Here is a 22,161-nt window from a genome sequence, read left to right as displayed (position 1 = left end):
GAATTAAAGATCATGACTGGGATTACATACGTTGACTCGTGAAGTAATACAAACTTATTTCACTCTTCATTGTATTTATTTCTGTACAAAATGTGCGTTCTATCGCTATATTTCTATCTGTAGGTAAAAATTGGGCATTGAAAGAAAATTTGCGTGAACAGGTACGTGAAGATATGGTTCCGTTTGTACAGCATTTACACATGACAGCGTCATGGATAACAGATCTACGAGAATTTTGCTTGTGTGTGTAAGGTCAACATATTTAAGCCTAGAACTGAGGTCACAACAATTTTCACCTTTTGAAGACGCTTGTGTTTACCCATATGTCAATACCCATCTCGTGATTGGCACATATTTTTAAAAATTGCCCGTCCCTTGTGGGGATCGAACCCACAACCTTTGGATTAGAAGTCCAACGCGCTATCCTCTGCGCCAAAGGGACACTGTCCAAGCGACGGGCTCAGATGTAAGAGATTGTGCAAGACATGACCCGTGCTACATGTCTCGCGTTACTCTTCTGATAGGCTTATTTTCATATTTCTCTGAAGCAATTATATCAAAGACTCATTATTTATGTATCAGACACGATACATCGCTCCGAATCGCTCTGTTTACCATGGCCCTACTGATTGAAACACCTGCGTATTGACAGAGTTGCTCTGTACAATCGTAGTAACACAGTCCTGCTATTACATTCGCTCACGTGCGCTGCTTACAGATAAATGGGAATTACGCTCTTTAGAACAGCATCCACTCACAAAGTGGTAAACGACACACTGGAAACACTGTATGATTAGTCACATTTTTTGACTTTGGTTGACTGCTGTGTCACAGCCGGTCCCCATCGTATGTATACACTCCAACGGACGTGTGTGCCCTGTTAGCACATTTACCAGGAACGTTAGCTGCATCACCTCCCTGGCAATTTCATGCCGTCCTCGAAGCGTCAGCCATTGCTTGGTGACAGTGTGTTTCGATGAGACGTGGACAGATGATGCATCTCTCTCGCCGTCAGTTATAGGCGGGAATCATACTTAATGTAGTTTTCTGCAAGCGTCAGACATCTCTGTCTGGTCTTCTCCCTTCATGTATCCAGCAAGCCCCCCCCCCCCCCTGACAGTCTCCAGTAAAAGCCCCCTGTGCTGGAGCCAAAATTGCCGCCGTTTCTATAGATACAGAGTGCCATTGTTTAATGGGAACAGTTATGGACCCATAGTACAATATCTTGTTGTGAAACAGTCTACTTTTCTCACTTGTGGCAGAGGAAACTGAAACCCTCTCACCTTGGGCTGGAAGAATTAAAGATCATGACTGGGATTACATACGTTGACTCGTGAAGTAATACAAACTTATTTCACTCTTCATTGTATTTATTTCTGTACAAAATGTGCGTTCTATCGCTATATTTCTATCTGTAGGTAAAAATTGGGCATTGAAAGAAAATTTGCGTGAACAGGTACGTGAAGATATGGTTCCGTTTGTACAGCATTTACACATGACAGCGTCATGGATAACAGATCTACGAGAATTTTGCTTGTGTGTGTAAGGTCAACATATTTAAGCATAGAACTGAGGTCACAACAATTTTCACCTTTTGAAGACGCTTGTGGTTACCCATATGTCAATACCCAGCTCGTGATTGGCACATATTTTTAAAAATTGCCCGTCCCTTGTGGGGATCGAACCCACGACCTTTGGATTAGAAGTCCAACGCGCTATCCTCTGCGCCAAAGGGACACTGTCCAAGCGACGGGCTCAGATGTAAGAGATTGTGCAAGACATGACCCGTGCTACATGTCTCGCGTTACTTTTCTGATAGGCTTACTTTCATATTTCTCTGAAGCAATTACATCAAAGACTCATTATTTATGTATCAGACACGATACATCGCTCCGAATCGCTCTGTTTACCATGGCCCTACTGATTGAAACACCTGCGTATTGACAGAGTTGCTCTGTACAATCGTAGTAACACAGTCCTGCTATTACATTCGCTCACGTGCGCTGCTTACAGATAAATGGGAATTACGCTCTTTAGAACAGCATCCACTCACAAAGTGGTAAACGACACACTGGAAACACTGTATGATTAGTCACATTTTTTGACTTTGGTTGACTGCTGTGTCACAGCCGGTCCCCATCGTATGTATACACTCCAACGGACGTGTGTGCCCTGTTAGCACATTTACCAGGAACGTTAGCTGCATCACCTCCCTGGCAATTTCATGCCGTCCTCGAAGCGTCAGCCATTGCTTGGTGACAGTGTGTTTCGATGAGACGTGGACAGATGATGCATCTCTCTCGCCGTCAGTTATAGGCGGGAATCATACTTAATGTAGTTTTCTGCAAGCGTCAGACATCTCTGTCTGGTCTTCTCCCTTCATGTATCCAGCAAGCCCCCCCCCCCCCCTCCCCCTGACAGTCTCCAGTAAAAGCCCCCTGTGCTGGAGCCAAAATTGCCGCCGTTTCTATAGATACAGAGTGCCATTGTTTAATGGGAACAGTTATGGACCCATAGTACAATATCTTGTTGTGAAACAGTCTACTTTTCTCACTTGTGGCAGAGGAAACTGAAACCCTCTCACCTTGGGCTGGAAGAATTAAAGATCATGACTGGGATTACATACGTTGACTCGTGAAGTAATACAAACTTATTTCACTCTTCATTGTATTTATTTCTGTACAAAATGTGCGTTCTATCGCTATATTTCTATCTGTAGGTAAAAATTGGGCATTGAAAGAAAATTTGCGTGAACAGGTACGTGAAGATATGGTTCCGTTTGTACAGCATTTACACATGACAGCGTCATGGATAACAGATCTACGAGAATTTTGCTTGTGTGTGTAAGGTCAACATATTTAAACCTAGAACTGAGGTCACAACAATTTTCACCTTTTGAAGACGCTTGTGGTTACCCATATGTCAATACCCATCTCGTGATTGGCACATAATTTTAAAAATTGCCCGTCCCTTGTGGGGATCGAACCCACGACCTTTGGATTAGAAGTCCAACGCGCTATCCTCTGCGCCAAAGGGACACTGTCCAAGCGACGGGCTCAGATGTAAGAGATTGTGCAAGACATGACCCGTGCTACATGTCTCGCATTACTTTTCTGATAGGCTTACTTTCATATTTCTCTGAAGCAATTACATCAAAGACTCATTATTTATGTATCAGACACGATACATCGCTCCGAATCGCTCTGTTTACCATGGCCCTACTGATTGAAACACCTGCGTATTGACAGAGTTGCTCTGTACAATCGTAGTAACACAGTCCTGCTATTACATTCGCTCACGTGCGCTGCTTACAGATAAATGGGAATTACGCTCTTTAGAACAGCATCCACTCACAAAGTGGTAAACGACACACTGGAAACACTGTATGATTAGTCACAATTTTTGACTTTGGTTGACTGCTGTGTCACAGCCGGTCCCCATCGTATGTATACACTCCAACGGACGTGTGTGCCCTGTTAGCACATTTACCAGGAACGTTAGCTGCATCACCTCCCTGGCAATTTCATGCCGTCCTCGAAGCGTCAGCCATTGCTTGGTGACAGTGTGTTTCGATGAGACGTGGATAGATGATGCATCTCTCTCGCCGTCAGTTATAGGCGGGAATCATACTTAATGTAGTTTTCTGCAAGCGTCAGACATCTCTGTCTGGTCTTCTCCCTTCATGTATCCAGCAAGCCCCCCCCCCCCCCCCCCCTGACAGTCTCCAATAAAAGCCCCCTGTGCTGGAGCCAAAATTGCCGCCGTTTCTATAGATACAGAGTGCCATTGTTTAATGGGAACAGTTATGGACCCATAGTACAATATCTTGTTGTGAAACAGTCTACTTTTCTCACTTGTGGCAGAGGAAACTGAAACCCTCTCACCTTGGGCTGGAAGAATTAAAGATCATGACTGGGATTACATACGTTGACTCGTGAAGTAATACAAACTTATTTCACTCTTCATTGTATTTATTTCTGTACAAAATGTGCGTTCTATCGCTATATTTCTATCTGTAGGTAAAAATTGGGCATTGAAAGAAAATTTGCGTGAACAGGTACGTGAAGATATGGTTCCGTTTGTACAGCATTTACACATGACAGCGTCATGGATAACAGATCTACGAGAATTTTGCTTGTGTGTGTAAGGTCAACATATTTAAGCATAGAACTGAGGTCACAACAATTTTCACCTTTTGAAGACGCTTGTGGTTACCCATATGTCAATACCCATCTCGTGATTGGCACATATTTTTAAAAATTGCTCGTCCCTTGTGGGGATCGAACCCACGACCTTTGGATTAGAAGTCCAACGCGCTATCCTCTGCGCCAAAGGGACACTGTCCAAGCGACGGGCTCAGATGTAAGAGATTGTGCAAGACATGACCCGTGCTACATGTCTCACGTTACTTTTCTGATAGGCTTACTTTCATATTTCTCTGAAGCAATTACATCAAAGACTCATTATTTATGTATCAGACACGATACATCGCTCCGAATCGCTCTGTTTACCATGGCCCTACTGATTGAAACACCTGCGTATTGACAGAGTTGCTCTGTACAATCGTAGTAACACAGTCCTGCTATTACATTCGCTCACGTGCGCTGCTTACAGATAAATGGGAATTACGCTCTTTAGAACAGCATCCACTCACAAAGTGGTAAACGACACACTGGAAACACTGTATGATTAGTCACATTTTTTGACTTTGGTTGACTGCTGTGTCACAGCCGGTCCCCATCGTATGTATACACTCCAACGGACGTGTGTGCCCTGTTAGCACATTTACCAGGAACGTTAGCTGCATCACCTCCCTGGCAATTTCATGCCGTCCTCGAAGCGTCAGCCATTGCTTCGTGACAGTGTGTTTCGATGAGACGTGGACAGATGATGCATCTCTCTCGCCGTCAGTTATAGGCGGGAATCATACTTAATGTAGTTTTCTGCAAGCGTCAGACATCTCTGTCTGGTCTTCTCCCTTCATGTATCCAGCAAGCCCCCCCCCCCCCTGACAGTCTCCAGTAAAAGCCCCCTGTGCTGGAGCCAAAATTGCCGCCGTTTCTATAGATACAGAGTGCCATTGTTTAATGGGAACAGTTATGGACCCATAGTACAATATGTTGTTGTGAAACAGTCTACTTTTCTCACTTGTGGCAGAGGAAACTGAAACCCTCTCACCTTGGGCTGGAAGAATTAAAGATCATGACTGGGATTACATACGTTGACTCGTGAAGTAATACAAACTTATTTCACTCTTCATTGTATTTATTTCTGTACAAAATGTGCGTTCTATCGCTATATTTCTATCTGTAGGTAAAAATTGGGCATTGAAAGAAAATTTGCGTGAACAGGTACGTGAAGATATGGTTCCGTTTGTACAGCATTTACACATGACAGCGTCATGGATAACAGATCTACGAGAATTTTGCTTGTGTGTGTAAGGTCAACATATTTAAGCCTAGAACTGAGGTCACAACAATTTTCACCTTTTGAAGACGCTTGTGGTTACCCATATGTCAATACCCAGCTCGTGATTGGCACATATTTTTAAAAATTGCCCGTCCCTTGTGGGGATCGAACCCACGACCTTTGGATTAGAAGTCCAACGCGCTATCCTCTGCGCCAAAGGGACACTGTCCAAGCGACGGGCTCAGATGTAAGAGATTGTGCAAGACATGACCCGTGCTACATGTCTCGAGTTACTTTTCTGATAGGCTTACTTTCATATTTCTCTGAAGCAATTACATCAAAGACTCATTATTTATGTATCAGACACGATACATCGCTCCGAATCGCTCTGTTTACCATGACCCTACTGATTGAAACACCTGCGTATTGACAGAGTTGCTCTGTACAATCGTAGTAACACAGTCCTGCTATTACATTCGCTCACGTGCGCTGCTTACAGATAAATGGGAATTACGCTCTTTAGAACAGCATCCACTCACAAAGTGGTAAACGACACACTGGAAACACTGTATGATTAGTCACATTTTTTGACTTTGGTTGACTGCTGTGTCACAGCCGGTCCCCATCGTATGTATACACTCCAACGGACGTGTGTGCCCTGTTAGCACATTTACCAGGAACGTTAGCTGCATCACCTCCCTGGCAATTTCATGCCGTCCTCGAAGCGTCAGCCATTGCTTGGTGACAGTGTGTTTCGATGAGACGTGGACAGATGATGCATCTCTCTCGCCGTCAGTTATAGGCGGGAATCATACTTAATGTAGTTTTCTGCAAGCGTCAGACATCTCTGTCTGGTCTTCTCCCTTCATGTATCCAGCAAGCCCCCCCCCCTGGCAGTCTCCAGTAAAAGCCCCCTGTGCTGGAGCCAAAATTGCCGCCGTTTCTATAGATACAGAGTGCCATTGTTTAATGGGAACAGTTATGGACCCATAGTACAATATCTTGTTGTGAAACAGTCTACTTTTCTCACTTGTGGCAGAGGAAACTGAAACCCTCTCACCTTGGGCTGGAAGAATTAAAGATCATGACTGGGATTACATACGTTGACTCGTGAAGTAATACAAACTTATTTCACTCTTCATTGTATTTATTTCTGTACAAAATGTGCGTTCTATCGCTATATTTCTATCTGTAGGTAAAAATTGGGCATTGAAAGCAAATTTGCGTGAACAGGTACGTGAAGATATGGTTCCGTTTGTACAGCATTTACACATGACAGCGTCATGGATAACAGATCTACGAGAATTTTGCTTGTGTGTGTAAGGTCAACATATTTAAGCATAGAACTGAGGTCACAACAATTTTCACCTTTTGAAGACGCTTGTGGTTACCCATATGTCAATACCCATCTCGTGATTGGCACATATTTTTAAAAATTGCCCGTCCCTTGTGGGGATCGAACCCACGACCTTTGGATTAGAAGTCCAACGCGCTATCCTCTGCGCCAAAGGGACACTGTCCAAGCGACGGGCTCAGATGTAAGAGATTGTGCAAGACATGACCCGTGCTACATGTCTCGCGTTACTTTTCTGATAGGCTTACTTTCATATTTCTCTGAAGCAATTACATCAAAGACTCATTATTTATGTATCAGACACGATACATCGCTCCGAATCGCTCTGTTTACCATGGCCCTACTGATTGAAACACCTGCGTATTGACAGAGTTGCTCTGTACAATCGTAGTAACACAGTCCTGCTATTACATTCGCTCACGTGCGCTGCTTACAGATAAATGGGAATTACGCTCTTTAGAACAGCATCCACTCACAAAGTGGTAAACGACACACTGGAAACACTGTATGATTAGTCACATTTTTTGACTTTGGTTGACTGCTGTGTCACAGCCGGTCCCCATCGTATGTATACACTCCAACGGACGTGTGTGCCCTGTTAGCACATTTACCAGGAACGTTAGCTGCATCACCTCCCTGGCAATTTCATGCCGTCCTCGAAGCGTCAGCCATTGCTTGGTGACAGTGTGTTTCGATGAGACGTGGACAGATGATGCATCTCTCTCGCCGTCAGTTATAGGCGGGAATCATACTTAATGTAGTTTTCTGCAAGCGTCAGACATCTCTGTCTGGTCTTCTCCCTTCATGTATCCAGCAAGCCCCCCCCCCCCCCCCTGGCAGTCTCCAGTAAAAGCCCCCTGTGCTGGAGCCAAAATTGCCGCCGTTTCTATAGATACAGAGTGCCATTGTTTAATGGGAACAGTTATGGACCCATAGTACAATATCTTGTTGTGAAACAGTCTACTTTTCTCACTTGTGGCAGAGGAAACTGAAACCCTCTCACCTTGGGCTGGAAGAATTAAAGATCATGACTGGGATTACATACGTTGACTCGTGAAGTAATACAAACTTATTTCACTCTTCATTGTATTTATTTCTGTACAAAATGTGCGTTCTATCGCTATATTTCTATCTGTAGGTAAAAATTGGGCATTGAAAGAAAATTTGCGTGAACAGGTACGTGAAGATATGGTTCCGTTTGTACAGCATTTACACATGACAGCGTCATGGATAACAGATCTACGAGAATTTTGCTTGTGTGTGTAAGGTCAACATATTTAAGCCTAGAACTGAGGTCACAACAATTTTCACCTTTTGAAGACGCTTGTGGTTACCCATATGTCAATACCCATCTCGTGATTGGCACATATTTTTAAAAATTGCCCGTCCCTTGTGTGGATCGAACCCACGACCTTTGGATTAGAAGTCCAACGCGCTATCCTCTGCGCCAAAGGGACACTGTCCAAGCGACGGGCTCAGATGTAAGAGATTGTGCAAGACATGACCCGTGCTACATGTCTCGCGTTACTTTTCTGATAGGCTTACTTTCATATTTCTCTGAAGCAATTACATCAAAGACTCATTATTTATGTATCAGACACGATACATCGCTCCGAATCGCTCTGTTTACCATGGCCCTACTGATTGAAACACCTGCGTATTGACAGAGTTGCTCTGTACAATCGTAGTAACACAGTCCTGCTATTACATTCGCTCACGTGCGCTGCTTACAGATAAATGGGAATTACGCTCTTTAGAACAGCATCCACTCACAAAGTGGTAAACGACACACTGGAAACACTGTATGATTAGTCACATTTTTTGACTTTGGTTGACTGCTGTGTCACAGCCGGTCCCCATCGTATGTATACACTCCAACGGACGTGTGTGCCCTGTTAGCACATTTACCAGGAACGTTAGCTGCATCACCTCCCTGGCAATTTCATGCCGTCCTCGAAGCGTCAGCCATTGCTTGGTGACAGTGTGTTTCGATGAGACGTGGACAGATGATGCATCTCTCTCGCCGTCAGTTATAGGCGGGAATCATACTTAATGTAGTTTTCTGCAAGCGTCAGACATCTCTGTCTGGTCTTCTCCCTTCATGTATCCAGCAAGCCCCGCCCCCTGACAGTCTCCAGTAAAAGCCCCCTGTGCTGGAGCCAAAATTGCCGCCGTTTCTATAGATACAGAGTGCCATTGTTTAATGGGAACAGTTATGGACCCATAGTACAATATCTTGTTGTGAAACAGTCTACTTTTCTCACTTGTGGCAGAGGAAACTGAAACCCTCTCACCTTGGGCTGGAAGAATTAAAGATCATGACTGGGATTACATACGTTGACTCGTGAAGTAATACAAACTTATTTCACTCTTCATTGTATTTATTTCTGTACAAAATGTGCGTTCTATCGCTATATTTCTATCTGTAGGTAAAAATTGGGCATTGAAAGAAAATTTGCGTGAACAGGTACGTGAAGATATGACTCCGTTTGTACAGCATTTACACATGACAGCGTCATGGATAACAGATCTACGAGAATTTTGCTTGTGTGTTTAAGGTCAACATATTTAAGCATAGAACTGAGGTCACAACAATTTTCACCTTTTGAAGACGCTTGTGGTTACCCATATGTCAATACCCATCTCGTGATTGGCACATATTTTTAAAAATTGCCCGTCCCTTGTGGAGATCGAACCCACGACCTTTGGATTAGAAGTCCAACGTGCTATCCTCTGCGCCAAAGGGACACTGTCCAAGCGACGGGCTCAGATGTAAGAGATTGTGCAAGACATGACCCGTGCTACATGTCTCGCGTTACTTTTCTGATAGGCTTACTTTCATATTTCTCTGAAGCAATTACATCAAAGACTCATTATTTATGTATCAGACACGATACATCGCTCCGAATCGCTCTGATTACCATGGCCCTACTGATTGAAACACGTGCGTATTGACAGAGTTGCTCTGTACAATCGTAGTAACACAGTCCTGCTATTACATTCGCTCACGTGCGCTGCTTACAGATAAATGGGAATTACGCTCTTTAGAACAGCATCCACTCACAAAGTGGTAAACGACACACTGGAAACACTGTATGATTAGTCACATTTTTTGACTTTGGTTGACTGCTGTGTCACAGCCGGTCCCCATCGTATGTATACACTCCAACGGACGTGTGTGCCCTGTTAGCACATTTACCAGGAACGTTAGCTGCATCACCTCCCTGGCAATTTCATGCCGTCCTCGAAGCGTCAGCCATTGCTTGGTGACAGTGTGTTTCGATGAGACGTGGACAGATGATGCATCTCTCTCGCCGTCAGTTATAGGCGGGAATCATACTTAATGTAGTTTTCTGCAAGCGTCAGACATCTCTGTCTGGTCTTCTCCCTTCATGTATCCAGCAAGCCCCCCCCCCTGACAGTCTCCAGTAAAAGCCCCTGTGCTGGAGCCAAAATTGCCGCCGTTTCTATAAATACAGAGTGCCATTGTTTAATGGGAACAGTTATGGACCCATAGTACAATATCTTGTTGTGAAACAGTCTACTTTTCTCACTTGTGGCAGAGGAAACTGAAACCCTCTCACCTTGGGCTGGAAGAATTAAAGATCATGACTGGGATTACATACGTTGACTCGTGAAGTAATACAAACTTATTTCACTCTTCATTGTATTTATTTCTGTACAAAATGTGCGTTCTATCGCTATATTTCTATCTGTAGGTAAAAATTGGGCATTGAAAGAAAATTTGCGTGAACAGGTACGTGAAGATATGGTTCCGTTTGTACAGCATTTACACATGACAGCGTCATGGATAACAGATCTACGAGAATTTTGCTTGTGTGTGTAAGGTCAACATATTTAAGCATAGAACTGAGGTCACAACAATTTTCACCTTTTGAAGACGCTTGTGGTTACCCATATGTCAATACCCATCTCGTGATTGGCACATATTTTTAAAAATTGCCCGTCCCTTGTGGGGATCGAACCCACGACCTTTGGATTAGAAGTCCAACGCGCTATCCTCTGCGCCAAAGGGACACTGTCCAAGCGACGGGCTCAGATGTAAGAGATTGTGCAAGACATGACCCGTGCTACATGTCTCGCGTTACTTTTCTGATAGGCTTACTTTCATATTTCTCTGAAGCAATTACATCAAAGACTCATTATTTATGTATCAGACACGATACATCGCTCCGAATCGCTCTGTTTACCATGGCCCTACTGATTGAAACACCTGCGTATTGACAGAGTTGCTCTGTACAATCGTAGTAACACAGTCCTGCTATTACATTCGCTCACGTGCGCTGCTTACAGATAAATGGGAATTACGCTCTTTAGAACAGCATCCACTCACAAAGTGGTAAACGACACACTGGAAACACTGTATGATTAGTCACATTTTTTGACTTTGGTTGACTGCTGTGTCACAGCCGGTCCCCATCGTATGTATACACTCCAACGGACGTGTGTGCCCTGTTAGCACATTTACCAGGAACGTTAGCTGCATCACCTCCCTGGCAATTTCATGCCGTCCTCGAAGCGTCAGCCATTGCTTCGTGACAGTGTGTTTCGATGAGACGTGGACAGATGATGCATCTCTCTCGCCGTCAGTTATAGGCGGGAATCATACTTAATGTAGTTTTCTGCAAGCGTCAGACATCTCTGTCTGGTCTTCTCCCTTCATGTATCCAGCAAGCCCCCCCCCCCCTGACAGTCTCCAGTAAAAGCCCCCTGTGCTGGAGCCAAAATTGCCGCCGTTTCTATAGATACAGAGTGCCATTGTTTAATGGGAACAGTTATGGACCCATAGTACAATATCTTGTTGTGAAACAGTCTACTTTTCTCACTTGTGGCAGAGGAAACTGAAACCCTCTCACCTTGGGCTGGAAGAATTAAAGATCATGACTGGGATTACATACGTTGACTCGTGAAGTAATACAAACTTATTTCACTCTTCATTGTATTTATTTCTGTACAAAATGTGCGTTCTATCGCTATATTTCTATCTGTAGGTAAAAATTGGGCATTGAAAGAAAATTTGCGTGAACAGGTACGTGAAGATATGGTTCCGTTTGTACAGCATTTACACATGACAGCGTCATGGATAACAGATCTACGAGAATTTTGCTTGTGTGTGTAAGGTCAACATATTTAAGCATAGAACTGAGGTCACAACAATTTTCACCTTTTGAAGACGCTTGTGGTTACCCATATGTCAATACCCATCTCGTGATTGGCACATATTTTTAAAAATTGCCCGTCCCTTGTGGGGATCGAACCCACGACCTTTGGATTAGAAGTCGAACGCGCTATCCTCTGCGCCAAAGGGACACTGTCCAAGCGACGGGCTCAGATGTAAGAGATTGTGCAAGACATGACCCGTGCTACATGTCTCGCGTTACCTTTCTGATAGGCTTACTTTCATATTTCTCTGAAGCAATTACATCAAAGACTCATTATTTATGTATCAGACACGATACATCGCTCCGAATCGCTCTGTTTACCATGGCCCTACTGATTGAAACACCTGCGTATTGACAGAGTTGCTCTGTACAATCGTAGTAACACAGTCCTGCTATTACATTCGCTCACGTGCGCTGCTTACAGATAAATGGGAATTACGCTCTTTAGAACAGCATCCACTCACAAAGTGGTAAACGACACACTGGAAACACTGTATGATTAGTCACATTTTTTGACTTTGGTTGACTGCTGTGTCACAGCCGGTCCCCATCGTATGTATACACTCCAACGGACGTGTGTGCCCTGTTAGCACATTTACCAGGAACGTTAGCTGCATCACCTCCCTGGCAATTTCATGCCGTCCTCGAAGCGTCAGCCATTGCTTGGTGACAGTGTGTTTCGATGAGACGTGGACAGATGATGCATCTCTCTCGCCGTCAGTTATAGGCGGGAATCATACTTAATGTAGTTTTCTGCAAGCGTCAGACATCTCTGTCTGGTCTTCTCCCTTCATGTATCCAGCAAGCCCCCCCCCCCCCCCCCTGGCAGTCTCCAGTAAAAGCCCCCTGTGCTGGAGCCAAAATTGCCGCCGTTTCTATAGATACAGAGTGCCATTGTTTAATGGGAACAGTTATGGACCCATAGTACAATATCTTGTTGTGAAACAGTCTACTTTTCTCACTTGTGGCAGAGGAAACTGAAACCCTCTCACCTTGGGCTGGAAGAATTAAAGATCATGACTGGGATTACATACGTTGACTCGTGAAGTAATACAAACTTATTTCACTCTTCATTGTATTTATTTCTGTACAAAATGTGCGTTCTATCGCTATATTTCTATCTGTAGGTAAAAATTGGGCATTGAAAGAAAATTTGCGTGAACAGGTACGTGAAGATATGGTTCCGTTTGTACAGCATTTACACATGACAGCGTCATGGATAACAGATCTACGAGAATTTTGCTTGTGTGTGTAAGGTCAACATATTTAAGCATAGAACTGAGGTCACAACAATTTTCACCTTTTGAAGACGCTTGTGGTTACCCATATGTCAATACCCATCTCGTGATTGGCACATATTTTTAAAAATTGCCCGTCCCTTGTGGGGATCGAACCCACGACCTTTGGATTAGAAGTCCAACGCGCTATCCTCTGCGCCAAAGGGACACTGTCCAAGCGACGGGCTCAGATGTAAGAGATTGTGCAAGACATGACCCGTGCTACATGTCTCGCGTTACTTTTCTGATAGGCTTACTTTCATATTTCTCTGAAGCAATTACATCAAAGACTCATTATTTATGTATCAGACACGATACATCGCTCCGAATCGCTCTGTTTACCATGGCCCTACTGATTGAAACACCTGCGTATTGACAGAGTTGCTCTGTACAATCGTAGTAACACAGTCCTGCTATTACATTCGCTCACGTGCGCTGCTTACAGATAAATGGGAATTACGCTCTTTAGAACAGCATCCACTCACAAAGTGGTAAACGACACACTGGAAACACTGTATGATTAGTCACATTTTTTGACTTTGGTTGACTGCTGTGTCACAGCCGGTCCCCATCGTATGTATACACTCCAACGGACGTGTGTGCCCTGTTAGCACATTTACCAGGAACGTTAGCTGCATCACCTCCCTGGCAATTTCATGCCGTCCTCGAAGCGTCAGCCATTGCTTGGTGACAGTGTGTTTCGATGAGACGTGGACAGATGATGCATCTCTCTCGCCGTCAGTTATAGGCGGGAATCATACTTAATGTAGTTTTCTGCAAGCGTCAGACATCTCTGTCTGGTCTTCTCCCTTCATGTATCCAGCAAGCCCCCCCCCCTGACAGTCTCCAGTAAAAGCCCCCTGTGCTGGAGCCAAAATTGCCGCCATTTCTATAGATACAGAGTGCCATTGTTTAATGGGAACAGTTATGGACCCATAGTACAATATCTTGTTGTGAAACAGTCTACTTTTCTCACTTGTGGCAGAGGAAACTGAAACCCTCTCACCTTGGGCTGGAAGAATTTAAGATCATGACTGGGATTACATACGTTGACTCGTGAAGTAATACAAACTTATTTCACTCTTCATTGTATTTATTTCTGTACAAAATGTGCGTTCTATCGCTATATTTCTATCTGTAGGTAAAAATTGGGCATTGAAAGAAAATTTGCGTGAACAGGTACGTGAAGATATGGTTCCGTTTGTACAGCATTTACACATGACAGCGTCATGGATAACAGATCTACGAGAATTTTGCTTGTGTGTGTAAGGTCAACATATTTAAGCATAGAACTGAGGTCACAACAATTTTCACCTTTTGAAGACGCTTGTGGTTACCCATATGTCAATACCCATCTCGTGATTGGCACATATTTTTAAAAATTGCCCGTCCCTTGTGGGGATCGAACCCACGACCTTTGGATTAGAAGTCCAACGCGCTATCCTCTGCGCCAAAGGGACACTGTCCAAGCGACGGGCTCAGATGTAAGAGATTGTGCAAGACATGACCCGTGCTACATGTCTCGCGTTACTTTTCTGATAGGCTTACTTTCATATTTCTCTGAAGCAATTACATCAAAGACTCATTATTTATGTATCAGACACGATACATCGCTCCGAATCGCTCTGTTTACCATGGCCCTACTGATTGAAACACTTGCGTATTGACAGAGTTGCTCTGTACAATCGTAGTAACACAGTCCTGCTATTACATTCGCTCACGTGCGCTGCTTACAGATAAATGGGAATTACGCTCTTTAGAACAGCATCCACTCACAAAGTGGTAAACGACACACTGGAAACACTGTATGATTAGTCACATTTTTTGACTTTGGTTGACTGCTGTGTCACAGCCGGTCCCCATCGTATGTATACACTCCAACGGACGTGTGTGCCCTGTTAGCACATTTACCAGGAACGTTAGCTGCATCACCTCCCTGGCAATTTCATGCCGTCCTCGAAGCGTCAGCCATTGCTTGGTGACAGTGTGTTTCGATGAGACGTGGACAGATGATGCATCTCTCTCGCCGTCAGTTATAGGCGGGAATCATACTTAATGTAGTTTTCTGCAAGCGTCAGACATCTCTGTCTGGTCTTCTCCCTTCATGTATCCAGCAAGCCCCCCCCCCTGACAGTCTCCAGTAAAAGCCCCCTGTGCTGGAGCCAAAATTGCCGCCGTTTCTACAGATACAGAGTGCCATTGTTTAATGGGAACAGTTATGGACCCATAGTACAATATCTTGTTGTGAAACAGTCTACTTTTCTCACTTGTGGCAGAGGAAACTGAAACCCTCTCACCTTGGGCTGGAAGAATTAAAGATCATGACTGGGATTACATACGTTGACTCGTGAAGTAATACAAACTTATTTCACTCTTCATTGTATTTATTTCTGTACAAAATGTGCGTTCTATCGCTATATTTCTATCTGTAGGTAAAAATTGGGCATTGAAAGAAAATTTGCGTGAACAGGTACGTGAAGATATGGTTCCGTTTGTACAGCATTTACACATGACAGCGTCATGGATAACAGATCTACGAGAATTTTGCTTGTGTGTGTAAGGTCAACATATTTAAGCATAGAACTGAGGTCACAACAATTTTCACCTTTTGAAGACGCTTGTGGTTACCCATATGTCAATACCCATCTCGTGATTGGCACATATTTTTAAAAATTGCCCGTCCCTTGTGGGGATCGAACCCACGACCTTTGGATTAGAAGTCCAACGCGCTATCCTCTGCGCCAAAGGGACACTGTCCAAGCGACGGGCTCAGATGTAAGAGATTGTGCAAGACATGACCCGTGCTACATGTCTCGCGTTACTTTTCTGATAGGCTTACTTTCATATTTCTCTGAAGCAATTACATCAAAGACTCATTATTTATGTATCAGACACGATACATCGCTCCGAATCGCTCTGTTTACCATGGCCCTACTGATTGAAACACCTGCGTATTGACAGAGTTGCTCTGTACAATCGTAGTAACACAGTCCTGCTATTACATTCGCTCACCTGCGCTGCTTACAGATAAATGGGAATTACGCTCTTTAGAACAGCATCCACTCACAAAGTGGTAAACGACACACTGGAAACACTGTATGATTAGTCACATTTTTTGACTTTGGTTGACTGCTGTGTCACAGCCGGTCCCCATCGTATGTATACACTCCAACGGACGTGTGTGCCCTGTTAGCACATTTACCAGGAACGTTAGCTGCATCACCTCCCTGGCAATTTCATGCCGTCCTCGAAGCGTCAGCCATTGCTTGGTGACAGTGTGTTTCGATGAGACGTGGACAGATGATGCATCTCTCTCGCCGTCAGTTATAGGCGGGAATCATACTTAATGTAGTTTTCTGCAAGCGTCAGACATCTCTGTCTGGTCTTCTCCCTTCATGTATCCAGCAAGCCCCCCCCCCCCTGACAGTCTCCAGTAAAAGCCCCCTGTGCTGGAGCCAAAATTGCCGCCGTTTCTATAGATACAGAGTGCCATTGTTTAATGGGAACAGTTATGGACCCATAGTATAATATCTTGTTGTGAAACAGTCTACTTTTCTCACTTGTGGCAGAGGAAACTGAAACCCTCTCACCTTGGGCTGGAAGAATTAAAGATCATGACTGGGATTACATACGTTGACTCGTGAAGTAATACAAACTTATTTCACTCTTCATTGTATTTATTTCTGTACAAAATGTGCGTTCTATCGCTATATTTCTATCTGTAGGTAAAAATTGGGCATTGAAAGAAAATTTGCGTGAACAGGTACGTGAAGATATGGTTCCGTTTGTACAGCATTTACACATGACAGCGTCATGGATAACAGATCTACGAGAATTTTGCTTGTGTGTGTAAGGTCAACATATTTAAGCATAGAACTGAGGTCACAACAATTTTCACCTTTTGAAGACGCTTGTGGTTACCCATATGTCAATACCCATCTCGTGATTGGCACATATTTTTAAAAATTGCCTGTCCCTTGTGGGGATCGAACCCACGACCTTTGGATTAGAAGTCCAACGCGCTATCCTCTGCGCCAAAGGGACACTGTCCAAGCGACGGGCTCAGATGTAAGAGATTGTGCAAGACATGACCCGTGCTACATGTCTCGCGTTACTTTTCTGATAGGCTTACTTTCATATTTCTCTGAAGCAATTACATCAAAGACTCATTATTTATGTATCAGACACGATACATCGCTCCGAATCGCTCTGTTTACCATGGCCCTACTGATTGAAACACCTGCGTATTGACAGAGTTGCTCTGTACAATCGTAGTAACACAGTCCTGCTATTACATTCGCTCACGTGCGCTGCTTACAGATAAATGGGAATTACGCTCTTTAGAACAGCATCCACTCACAAAGTGGTAAACGATACACTGGAAACACTGTATGATTAGTCACATTTTTTGACTTTGGTTGACTGCTGTGTCACAGCCGGTCCCCATCGTATGTATACACTCCAACGGACGTGTGTGCCCTGTTAGCACATTTACCAGGAACGTTAGCTGCATCACCTCCCTGGCAATTTCATGCCGTCCTCGAAGCGTCAGCCATTGCTTGGTGACAGTGTGTTTCGATGAGACGTGGACAGATGATGCATCTCTCTCGCCGTCAGTTATAGGCGGGAATCATACTTAATGTAGTTTTCTGCAAGCGTCAGACATCTCTGTCTGGTCTTCTCCCTTCATGTATCCAGCAAGCCCCCCCCCCTGACAGTCTCCAGTAAAAGCCCCCTGTGCTGGAGCCAAAATTGCCGCCGTTTCTACAGATACAGAGTGCCATTGTTTAATGGGAACAGTTATGGACCCATAGTACAATATCTTGTTGTGAAACAGTCTACTTTTCTCACTTGTGGCAGAGGAAACTGAAACCCTCTCACCTTGGGCTGGAAGAATTAAAGATCATGACTGGGATTACATACGTTGACTCGTGAAGTAATACAAACTTATTTCACTCTTCATTGTATTTATTTCTGTACAAAATGTGCGTTCTATCGCTATATTTCTATCTGTAGGTAAAAATTGGGCATTGAAAGAAAATTTGCGTGAACAGGTACGTGAAGATATGGTTCCGTTTGTACAGCATTTACACATGACAGCGTCATGGATAACACATCTACGAGAATTTTGCTTGTGTGTGTAAGGTCAACATATTTAAGCATAGAACTGAGGTCACAACAATTTTCACCTTTTGAAGACGCTTGTGGTTACCCATATGTCAATACCCATCTCGTGATTGGCACATATTTTTAAAAATTGCCCGTCCCTTGTGGGGATCGAACCCACGACCTTTGGATTAGAAGTCCAACGCGCTATCCTCTGCGCCAAAGGGACACTGTCCAAGCGACGGGCTCAGATGTAAGAGATTGTGCAAGACATGACCCGTGCTACATGTCTCGCGTTACTTTTCTGATAGGCTTACTTTCATATTTCTCTGAAGCAATTACATCAAAGACTCATTATTTATGTATCAGACACGATACATCGCTCCGAATCGCTCTGTTTACCATGGCCCTACTGATTGAAACACCTGCGTATTGACAGAGTTGCTCTGTACAATCGTAGTAACACAGTCCTGCTATTACATTCGCTCACGTGCGCTGCTTACAGATAAATGGGAATTACGCTCTTTAGAACAGCATCCACTCACAAAGTGGTAAACGACACACTGGAAACACTGTATGATTAGTCACATTTTTTGACTTTGGTTGACTGCTGTGTCACAGCCGGTCCCCATCGTATGTATACACTCCAACGGACGTGTGTGCCCTGTTAGCACATTTACCAGGAACGTTAGCTGCATCACCTCCCTGGCAATTTCATGCCGTCCTCGAAGCGTCAGCCATTGCTTGGTGACAGTGTGTTTCGATGAGACGTGGACAGATGATGCATCTCTCTCGCCGTCAGTTATAGGCGGGAATCATACTTAATGTAGTTTTCTGCAAGCGTCAGACATCTCTGTCTGGTCTTCTCCCTTCATGTATCCAGCAAGCCCCCCCCCCCCCCTGACAGTCTCCAGTAAAAGCCCCCTGTGCTGGAGCCAAAATTGCCGCCGTTTCTATAGATACAGAGTGCCATTGTTTAATGGGAACAGTTATGGACCCATAGTACAATATCTTGTTGTGAAACAGTCTACTTTTCTCACTTGTGGCAGAGGAAACTGAAACCCTCTCACCTTGGGCTGGAAGAATTTAAGATCATGACTGGGACTACATACGTTGACTCGTGAAGTAATACAAACTTATTTCACTCTTCATTGTATTTATTTCTGTACAAAATGTGCGTTCTATCGCTATATTTCTATCTGTAGGTAAAAATTGGGCATTGAAAGAAAATTTGCGTGAACAGGTACGTGAAGATATGGTTCCGTTTGTACAGCATTTACACATGACAGCGTCATGGATAACAGATCTACGAGAATTTTGCTTGTGTGTGTAAGGTCAACATATTTAAGCATAGAACTGAGGTCACAACAATTTTCACCTTTTGAAGACGCTTGTGGTTACCCATATGTCAATACCCATCTCGTGATTGGCACATATTTTTAAAAATTGCCCGTCCCTTGTGGGGATCGAACCCACGACCTTTGGATTAGAAGTCCAACGCGCTATCCTCTGCGCCAAAGGGACACTGTCCAAGCGACGGGCTCAGATGTAAGAGATTGTGCAAGACATGACCCGTGCTACATGTCTCGCGTTACCTTTCTGATAGGCTTACTTTCATATTTCTCTGAAGCAATTACATCAAAGACTCATTATTTATGTATCAGACACGATACATCGCTCCGAATCGCTCTGTTTACCATGGCCCTACTGATTGAAACACCTGCGTATTGACAGAGTTGCTCTGTACAATCGTAGTAACACAGTCCTGCTATTACATTCGCTCACGTGCGCTGCTTACAGATAAATGGGAATTACGCTCTTTAGAACAGCATCCACTCACAAAGTGGTAAACGACACACTGGAAACACTGTATGATTAGTCACATTTTTTGACTTTGGTTGACTGCTGTGTCACAGCCGGTCCCCATCGTATGTATACACTCCAACGGACGTGTGTGCCCTGTTAGCACATTTACCAGGAACGTTAGCTGCATCACCTCCCTGGCAATTTCATGCCGTCCTCGAAGCGTCAGCCATTGCTTGGTGACAGTGTGTTTCGATGAGACGTGGACAGATGATGCATCTCTCTCGCCGTCAGTTATAGGCGGGAATCATACTTAATGTAGTTTTCTGCAAGCGTCAGACATCTCTGTCTGGTCTTCTCCCTTCATGTATCCAGCAAGCCCCCCCCCCCCCCCTGGCAGTCTCCAGTAAAAGCCCCCTGTGCTGGAGCCAAAATTGCCGCCGTTTCTATAGATACAGAGTGCCATTGTTTAATGGGAACAGTTATGGACCCATAGTACAATATCTTGTTGTGAAACAGTCTACTTTTCTCACTTGTGGCAGAGGAAACTGAAACCCTCTCACCTTGGGCTGGAAGAATTAAAGATCATGACTGGGATTACATACGTTGACTCGTGAAGTAATACAAACTTATTTCACTCTTCATTGTATTTATTTCTGTACAAAATGTGCGTTCTATCGCTATATTTCTATCTGTAGGTAAAAATTGGGCATTGAAAGAAAATTTGCGTGAACAGGTACGTGAAGATATGGTTCCGTTTGTACAGCATTTACACATGACAGCGTCATGGATAACAGATCTACGAGAATTTTGCTTGTGTGTGTAAGGTCAACATATTTAAGCATAGAACTGAGGTCACAACAATTTTCACCTTTTGAAGACGCTTGTGGTTACCCATATGTCAATACCCATCTCGTGATTGGCACATATTTTTAAAAATTGCCCGTCCCTTGTGGGGATCGAACCCACGACCTTTGGATTAGAAGTCCAACGCGCTATCCTCTGCGCCAAAGGGACACTGTCCAAGCGACGGGCTCAGATGTAAGAGATTGTGCAAGACATGACCCGTGCTACATGTCTCGCGTTACTTTTCTGATAGGCTTACTTTCATATTTCTCTGAAGCAATTACATCAAAGACTCATTATTTATGTATCAGACACGATACATCGCTCCGAATCGCTCTGTTTACCATGGCCCTACTGATTGAAACACCTGCGTATTGACAGAGTTGCTCTGTACAATCGTAGTAACACAGTCCTGCTATTACATTCGCTCACGTGCGCTGCTTACAGATAAATGGGAATTACGCTCTTTAGAACAGCATCCACTCACAAAGTGGTAAACGACACACTGGAAACACTGTATGATTAGTCACATTTTTTGACTTTGGTTGACTGCTGTGTCACAGCCGGTCCCCATCGTATGTATACACTCCAACGGACGTGTGTGCCCTGTTAGCACATTTACCAGGAACGTTAGCTGCATCACCTCCCTGGCAATTTCATGCCGTCCTCGAAGCGTCAGCCATTGCTTGGTGACAGTGTGTTTCGATGAGACGTGGACAGATGATGCATCTCTCTCGCCGTCAGTTATAGGCGGGAATCATACTTAATGTAGTTTTCTGCAAGCGTCAGACATCTCTGTCTGGTCTTCTCCCTTCATGTATCCAGCAAGCCCCCCCCCCTGACAGTCTCCAGTAAAAGCCCCCTGTGCTGGAGCGAAAATTGCCGCCGTTTCTATAGATACAGAGTGCCATTGTTTAATGGGAACAGTTATGGACCCATAGTACAATATCTTGTTGTGAAACAGTCTACTTTTCTCACTTGTGGCAGAGGAAACTGAAACCCTCTCACCTTGGGCTGGAAGAATTAAAGATCATGACTGGGATTACATACGTTGACTCGTGAAGTAATACAAACTTATTTCACTCTTCATTGTATTTATTTCTGTACAAAATGTGCGTTCTATCGCTATATTTCTATCTGTAGGTAAAAATTGGGCATTGAAAGAAAATTTGCGTGAACAGGT

At 44.0% G+C, this 22,161-nt stretch overlaps 17 non-coding genes across 17 annotated transcripts; all 17 read right to left on the bottom strand.

Annotated features, from left to right (window-relative positions):
* Positions 1 to 369: 369 nt before the first annotated feature.
* Trnar-ucu (transfer RNA arginine (anticodon UCU)) lies at positions 370 to 442 on the bottom strand. Its single transcript has one exon. It is a non-coding gene; the product is annotated as a tRNA-Arg (tRNA).
* A 1,222-nt stretch (positions 443 to 1,664) lies between these two features.
* Trnar-ucu (transfer RNA arginine (anticodon UCU)) lies at positions 1,665 to 1,737 on the bottom strand. Its single transcript has one exon. It is a non-coding gene; the product is annotated as a tRNA-Arg (tRNA).
* Positions 1,738 to 2,965: 1,228 nt separating this feature from the next.
* Trnar-ucu (transfer RNA arginine (anticodon UCU)) lies at positions 2,966 to 3,038 on the bottom strand. Its single transcript has one exon. It is a non-coding gene; the product is annotated as a tRNA-Arg (tRNA).
* Positions 3,039 to 4,265: 1,227 nt separating this feature from the next.
* Trnar-ucu (transfer RNA arginine (anticodon UCU)) lies at positions 4,266 to 4,338 on the bottom strand. The gene has a single exon. It is a non-coding gene; the product is annotated as a tRNA-Arg (tRNA).
* A 1,221-nt stretch (positions 4,339 to 5,559) lies between these two features.
* Positions 5,560 to 5,632, bottom strand: Trnar-ucu (transfer RNA arginine (anticodon UCU)). Its single transcript has one exon. It is a non-coding gene; the product is annotated as a tRNA-Arg (tRNA).
* Positions 5,633 to 6,850: 1,218 nt separating this feature from the next.
* Positions 6,851 to 6,923, bottom strand: Trnar-ucu (transfer RNA arginine (anticodon UCU)). Its single transcript has one exon. It is a non-coding gene; the product is annotated as a tRNA-Arg (tRNA).
* A 1,224-nt stretch (positions 6,924 to 8,147) lies between these two features.
* Trnar-ucu (transfer RNA arginine (anticodon UCU)) lies at positions 8,148 to 8,220 on the bottom strand. The gene has a single exon. It is a non-coding gene; the product is annotated as a tRNA-Arg (tRNA).
* A 1,218-nt stretch (positions 8,221 to 9,438) lies between these two features.
* On the bottom strand, positions 9,439 to 9,511 carry Trnar-ucu (transfer RNA arginine (anticodon UCU)). The gene has a single exon. It is a non-coding gene; the product is annotated as a tRNA-Arg (tRNA).
* A 1,217-nt stretch (positions 9,512 to 10,728) lies between these two features.
* On the bottom strand, positions 10,729 to 10,801 carry Trnar-ucu (transfer RNA arginine (anticodon UCU)). The gene has a single exon. It is a non-coding gene; the product is annotated as a tRNA-Arg (tRNA).
* A 1,220-nt stretch (positions 10,802 to 12,021) lies between these two features.
* On the bottom strand, positions 12,022 to 12,094 carry Trnar-ucu (transfer RNA arginine (anticodon UCU)). Its single transcript has one exon. It is a non-coding gene; the product is annotated as a tRNA-Arg (tRNA).
* A 1,225-nt stretch (positions 12,095 to 13,319) lies between these two features.
* Trnar-ucu (transfer RNA arginine (anticodon UCU)) lies at positions 13,320 to 13,392 on the bottom strand. Its single transcript has one exon. It is a non-coding gene; the product is annotated as a tRNA-Arg (tRNA).
* Positions 13,393 to 14,610: 1,218 nt separating this feature from the next.
* Trnar-ucu (transfer RNA arginine (anticodon UCU)) lies at positions 14,611 to 14,683 on the bottom strand. The gene has a single exon. It is a non-coding gene; the product is annotated as a tRNA-Arg (tRNA).
* Positions 14,684 to 15,901: 1,218 nt separating this feature from the next.
* Trnar-ucu (transfer RNA arginine (anticodon UCU)) lies at positions 15,902 to 15,974 on the bottom strand. The gene has a single exon. It is a non-coding gene; the product is annotated as a tRNA-Arg (tRNA).
* Positions 15,975 to 17,194: 1,220 nt separating this feature from the next.
* Trnar-ucu (transfer RNA arginine (anticodon UCU)) lies at positions 17,195 to 17,267 on the bottom strand. Its single transcript has one exon. It is a non-coding gene; the product is annotated as a tRNA-Arg (tRNA).
* Positions 17,268 to 18,485: 1,218 nt separating this feature from the next.
* Trnar-ucu (transfer RNA arginine (anticodon UCU)) lies at positions 18,486 to 18,558 on the bottom strand. The gene has a single exon. It is a non-coding gene; the product is annotated as a tRNA-Arg (tRNA).
* Positions 18,559 to 19,780: 1,222 nt separating this feature from the next.
* Positions 19,781 to 19,853, bottom strand: Trnar-ucu (transfer RNA arginine (anticodon UCU)). The gene has a single exon. It is a non-coding gene; the product is annotated as a tRNA-Arg (tRNA).
* A 1,223-nt stretch (positions 19,854 to 21,076) lies between these two features.
* On the bottom strand, positions 21,077 to 21,149 carry Trnar-ucu (transfer RNA arginine (anticodon UCU)). The gene has a single exon. It is a non-coding gene; the product is annotated as a tRNA-Arg (tRNA).
* Positions 21,150 to 22,161: the final 1,012 nt, after the last annotated feature.

Source organism: Schistocerca serialis, unplaced genomic scaffold (genome assembly GCF_023864345.2).
Source record: "Schistocerca serialis cubense isolate TAMUIC-IGC-003099 unplaced genomic scaffold, iqSchSeri2.2 HiC_scaffold_756, whole genome shotgun sequence".
In the NCBI taxonomy this organism is placed as follows: domain Eukaryota; kingdom Metazoa; phylum Arthropoda; class Insecta; order Orthoptera; family Acrididae; genus Schistocerca; species Schistocerca serialis.
Note: the sequence above shows the minus strand (reverse complement) of the source record. Positions and strands in the feature narration are given on the sequence as shown.